Source organism: Oncorhynchus mykiss, chromosome 22 (assembly GCF_057628025.1).
Source record: "Oncorhynchus mykiss isolate SJ-2025 chromosome 22, ASM5762802v1, whole genome shotgun sequence".
NCBI classification, from domain to species: Eukaryota; Metazoa; Chordata; class Actinopteri; order Salmoniformes; family Salmonidae; genus Oncorhynchus; species Oncorhynchus mykiss.
The window spans coordinates 22,885,299-22,891,629 of record NC_143043.1 but is presented as its reverse complement, the minus strand read 5'-3'; the positions used below and the strand labels follow the sequence as shown (position 1 = coordinate 22,891,629).

The 6,331-nt window shown below is 38.2% G+C and overlaps 1 protein-coding gene across 5 annotated transcripts in view; it reads left to right on the top strand.

Moving 5' to 3' along the window:
* Positions 1-6,331, top strand: part of hdac4 (histone deacetylase 4) — a 259,159-nt gene that overhangs the window by 1,034 nt on the left and 251,794 nt on the right. The window lies entirely within an intron of this gene.

The window sequence follows — 6,331 nt, the reverse complement described above, 5'->3', positions numbered from 1 at the left end:
AAAAATTTAAACCTGTAGCTCGTGAAATCCTGTATGTCATTTCATTTAGTTAATGGAGTTAATTCGCAAGTCAATTTTTCAAAGCTGAGTTGGTATTGGTTGCTAATTAGAGGGTGTCCAATCATAAACGCATTTTTTTGACGAATGAGTAAAATAAAGCAACAGAAAAAAGTGGTAAAAAATATGGAAAATAGCATTGCGTCAGCTAGGCTGGATGCTGAAAGGCTAGCTGTTGAACTCTTTCTTCTCTAATTCGGAGTGTCATAACACTGTCATGACACATATAAAGTGCATTCGGGAAAGTATTCAGACCCGTGGACTTTTTCCACATTTTGTTACGTTTACAGCCCTATTCTAAAACGGATTAAACTAAAATGTCTCATCAATCTACACACAATACCCCATAAAGACAAAGCGAAAACAGGTTTGTATATATTTTTTTGCAAATGTATCAAAAACTGAAACACCTTATTAACATAAGTATTTTGACCCTTTACTATGAGACTCGAAATTGAGCTCAGGTGCATCCTGTTTCTGTTGATCATCCTTGTGATGTTTCTACAACCTGATTGGAGTCAACCTGTGGTAAATTCAATTGATTGGACATTATTTGGAAAGGCACACACCTGTCTATATAAGGTCCCACTGTTGACCGTGCATGTCAGCAAAAACCGAGCCAGGAGGTCGAAGGAATGGTCCGTAGAGCTCAGAGACGGATTGTGTCGAGGCACAGATCTGGGAAAGGGTAACAAAAAAATGACCCCAAGAAAGAAATGATGAAAACCTGCTGCAGAGTGGTCAGGACTTCAGACTGGGGCGAAGGTTCACCTTCCAACAGGATAACGTCCCTAAGCACACAGCCAAGACAACGCAGGAGTGGCTTTGGGACAAGTCTCTGAATGTCCATGAGTGGCCCAGCCAGAGCCCGGACTTGATTGAGCATCTCTGGAGAGACCTGAAAATAGCTGTGCAGCGACGCTCCCCATCCAACCTTGACAGAGCTTGAGAGGATCTGCAGAGATGCATGAGAGTATCTCCCCAAGTACAGGTGTGTCAAGGACTCGAGGCTGTAATCGCTGCCAAAGGTGCTTCAAAAAATTACTGAGTAAAGGGTCTGAATACTTATGTAAATTTGATATTTCAGTGGGTTTTTTTGCAAACATTTCTGTTAACCTGTTTTTGCTTTGTCATTATGGTGTATTGTGCGTAGATTGATGATGGGAAAAAACTATAATGCATTTTAGAATAAGGCTGTAACGTAAAAAATGTGGAAAAAGTCAAGGGGTCTGAATACTTTCCAAGTGCACTGTATTTAGACCTGTTGTGACAGACAGTATATTGCATAATTTCATGGCTGGTTATGACACCTACATAAGAGAATCAAAACCTACCACAATAGTTATTTTATGGTTACTTGTTTACAGTATGTTTATGTTATATAACATTTTCTGAAGCTAACCATATTAAATTATCATTGCCCACAAATTGATGTCAGACGTGCACCTACCCAAATACTTTGTTGCTGATGACTGGGATGAGCAGATTTCAGGAGCAGGACACCCTCTTTTTGACTGATGACTACTGACATAAGGGCATGTACATGATATGCCTATCTGGCTTAAATGATTATGATGGTCATAATGCTTCTTGACAGTGTCATGAAGTGTATTTTCTTATTCCAAGTAAAGTAGTAAAGTTACACGGGATGGCCATAATGCTTCATGACAGTGTCATAAAGTGTATTTTCTGCAAGTTATTTCAAATATGATGGAAAAAAACATGTCTGTTAACAGAATTCATTAGAACAAAGGACTTAAGAAACAAACTTTCAAATGAAAGGAAACTTCTTGGCAAGGAATAAAGACATTTGAATAAATGCGGGTTTTGAGACTTATGTAGGTGTCCTAAAATAACACAATATATGTCACTGCAGGTGTAAATATATGGGTCAAGATAGTGTTATGACAGCTGTTGTGACCTGGCTATGACCGTGTCATAAAGTGTTTTAGCGCTGGGTATCATGTAAAGTGTTACCAAATTATCGTATCTAAATGTGAAATGTCATAGACTACAAATTAAAAGAACAGATCACTCTGGTGTCAGATCTTAGCAGAATGTGTAATTTAGCCTATAAAACGAAACAACTATGTTTTATGAAAGAATTAGGCAGGTCTGATGCTGAAAAAGAAAGGAAATTCTTGCCTATTACTTCTTGCCTATTCTATTTGAGCAAAAAAGTAGTGTGTACTTCCAGTAGTTAGCTACACTTCTACATGGCAAAAGAAAAGTAATTAACAACTGAAAACACTACAAAGATTTTAATTTAGTTTAACTCCCACCAAGCTACTGCAAAATGTAGTTAAATTACTAGTTGAATGATATGTAGTCCACTACACCCAAACCAATACTGGTAAGATATATATCGATTTTGAGACGTGACATGTAGATTTCTCACAAAAACAAGCATATCTTTGTGAAATGTCAACAAAGCACTTTTTATTTTCAAAGCCTTTTACATTTAATTCCGCTCCTGTCATCTAAATTTAGTTTTTTACGACCCGCGGAAACAACTTTTCAGACAACCACCACAACATGTAAAATCCTCAAAAGTCGCTGCGAGAAAGCGGCACCACTCTGTCAGCAGAGCTCGGTGCTTACTACCTGATGAATAAGGTTATGAAATCCAACTTTGGGATATTTTCTTAATCATATGTAAGAGAAAGACCTCACTGAACAATTCAGAACGAATAATCATATTTGTCTTGGTAAAATGTAGTTTATAACAAATGGAAGTGAAATTTCATCACCAAAGTGCGTTTTCACCCACTCTGGGCAGAGAGGGTGGACCCTATTTACCATATCGGATTCCCCACAATGTTTTCAGGTGACATTTAACAAATCCTGCTGTTCACATCGATTTACGCTAATCAGTGACATCTTGTTTACTTCAATTAGTAGACCAGTAATTGTCAGAATTTTCTATGGCATAGATGTCATATTTGCTTAAAAATTTGCTTGTGCTTTGTGGAAGGCTACTCCATAATTTTATATGTTGGTGTTTGTTGGTGTTTGAACTGCAAATTGCCCCTTTAAGTTTCTCTTAAACCTGTAACATTGTATTAAAGGCGCAATATGCAGAAATCGCTCCGCCATAAAATTCTAATAGTTCGCCCAATTTGTGATAAAACAAGCAATGTAAAGTGTAGAGAATCATTGTACCATCTAAAAAAAAAAAAAATTTGTATTTTCAGCTGTTTGATGCTGGTGTAAAAGATGAAAAAAATGAAACTTTTAAAAATGGGAAGCATAGAAATGCCACACATAGAACATATCTACTGCTTCTTAGGCTTGCTTTCAATGAGACTGACAGATCTATAACTCACATTTCTATGTGAATTTGGTCTGTTCTCCCAAAAAGTTTCATATTGCAGCTTTAACTTTACAGCATTTCAATACTTGTTTTGCAGGCTATATGCATTGCTATTGCATATACATGGGATTGAGTAGTTTGTGTAATTAGTAGAATATTCACTGTTCCTTATTAATCATGTTATGATGTTGTTAGTGATTGTTCAAATGTGCATGTCAGAGTTTGTTGGTTTTTGCATGTGTTGAACTTGACTTATTGGGGTTATGTGTTGGTATGGTATTTGTAGGCCTATGTCTGTGTTTGAGTTCATATATGAGGTGAGGAGGTGACATCAGTGAATCAGGGTTAGCTCAACTGGAGTCAGAGGGAGAATCTCAATTGCATTGCCTTTATTCATCTCATTCTCTTTCCTCGCCTCCTTCCCAAAATCCTTTGGATGAGAAGGTCAAAGGGGAAGGCCCTCTGACCTTCCTATCAAATGTGTTTTGAGAAGGAGGTGAGGAGAGAGGACATGAGGAATAAGGAAATGCAATTGAGATTTTCCCAGAGGCTTCAAGTTAAGTAGTAAATATACAAGCTCTAATCTGTGCTCTTGCGCCTAGCGTCTAGCTGAATCTATTTTTTCCACATTCCAGTTCTCAAGGACTGGCGTTCCTGACTCGTAAATTCCAATCCTCACAGGAAGAAGGTCATAGAAGCCTTTCAAGAACTTGGCACTAACAGAGGACCGCTCCTTAATGACAACTCGATCTCAGGGAATGGGACTGAATGGTGTAACAACCCAAGTTTTCTACTGCTGAGAATAAAAATCTGTTTAAAGCCAGAATCCATAATTGCTACATACATTTTTGGACTTACTGTATAAATTAATGATATATATGATATATGAAGAATAAAACACATAAATGCCTCATATGCTTAGTCAAACAGTCAATGCGTGTGCTGTATTGTATGGTACGTTTTAACTAAGAGAGGTGGTGCAATATTTTTTGTACTCTATTTTTGAAATCTTACGTGTATTTTCCGTAACAACACCTGGCCAGATTCATCTGATTTCACGGGACGTGCTTTGATACCAGGGTCCTGTTCAGTAGTGCACATCATAGCAAGCTTTTCAAACGTTTTGCAACAGAAAACAAAAATGAACCTATTAGATACGTTCAGTTAGTAACTCCCCGTTTCAGTCTATTTTAAAACGTTTTCTCCCAACTTAACATGACTCAGCCAATAGAAGGGTTCTCAGACCGTTGTGCCGGGGGCTCTGAGAATAGCCCTGGCTTCACCCTCCTGCACCCATTGCCTCCTCAGCCCTATTAACAAACAGTTTAGCATCCCATTGAGCGGCTCGGAACTCAATCCCGGCTGTTGTTTATTTGGCCTGTTCCAGACGATTTAAAAAAGTCCAGAAGAATTGGCAATTATGCAGAGTTGTCAATTAGAACGGTCTTGTTTGTTGACGTTGTCGCTCTAATGAATGCTAATGGTCCATTAATGTCAGGGAGACAAGGTGACATGACGCCTACGCCTCACCAGCGGGGCACAGTAAACAGAGTTTGCCTCGTTCTCCCTCATTCTACTGCTTGTTAAAGTGCTGCAACGACTATGGAGATGTGAAGAAATGGAGGAAGAATGATGGAGTGAGTGTGGTACCGTGAGTTTGAGAATGGCAGAGAACAGGTTAATGACATTGCGGAGGGAAGGTAGGAGAAAAGAAAAGGAGAAACAATGAAAGAAAGTGATTGTAAAATGGTGGAAGAGAGGGCAAGTTGACACGGATGTCGTTTAGAATGCTCGGTAGTTGGCAGGGAAAGTGTTCACTTCCTGCTTTTTCTTTGGCTGAAAATTGGCTGGCTTTTGTGGCCGCGGCACAAGGCGGGGTGTCAGGGTTCCCACTATAGCGACACGCGGAGCAGAGTTTATTGTCAATGTTGAGTAAGTAACCACTCAATGCTGAGGCTTGGACGAGAACTTAGCCTACACATGACAGAATTTACATTTCCCAAGTATTTTCTTGTCCTGTGAGCTGAACTTGTAAACTAAAATAGCACATTTCTGACATAGTACTGCACTGTTGAAAGAGATGTTTAACTGCTGCTAACATTTATAGAACTGGATAAGATGTTATTTTATTAACCAGATGTCTAGCAGCGTTGCTGTCCCCTAAAGATAAAATAGGATTGAATGCAAACTTATCTTTGTTTGACAGTTAGTCCTTCACTGTACTAAAAAAGCAGATTCTGCCTTAACTAGACAGGGACTAATAAGTAGGCCTATTATTAGTTCTGGGAATTGCCAGGGACCTCACGATATGATATTATCACAAAACTTAGGTGCCAATAAGATATGTATTGCAATTCTCACGATTCTATATGTATTGCAATTTGATATTGAGATTTTATTGCGATTCCAAACATATTGCTCACCATATATATATATATATATCTGCTGCAGAGGGACAAGAGAGAGCCATGAGAAAACAGCCATGAGAAGACAGGTTTTGTTCAGTCATAGAAATAAAAGTGCTGAAAAAATGTTATTGGCTCCATATTTAAAACGTAGATTGAGAACAAGCTATGAAGGAAAATGACTTGCGCCAACCAGCACAAAAATAATATTGCGATATTGCCAATACAATACGATATATCATATATGGAGAACTGTATCAAATCCCCCTCCCCCATCACTACCTGTTATGTGCTTATATTATTTTGGGGATTCATAATTTTATGCTGTGATAATGTTTGTTTTACCACATGGTTGATCAGCAACTAGAAAATCAGAAAGTAAACTCTGCACTATAAGATTGCAAGGCAATGTTTGAGAGAAATGACTGCATACAGTGCATTCGGAAAGTATTCAGACGCTTTGACTTTTTCCATATTTTGTTACGTTACAGGCTTATTCTAAAACTGATTGAATATATTTTTTCCCCTCATCAATCTACACACAATACCTCATAAT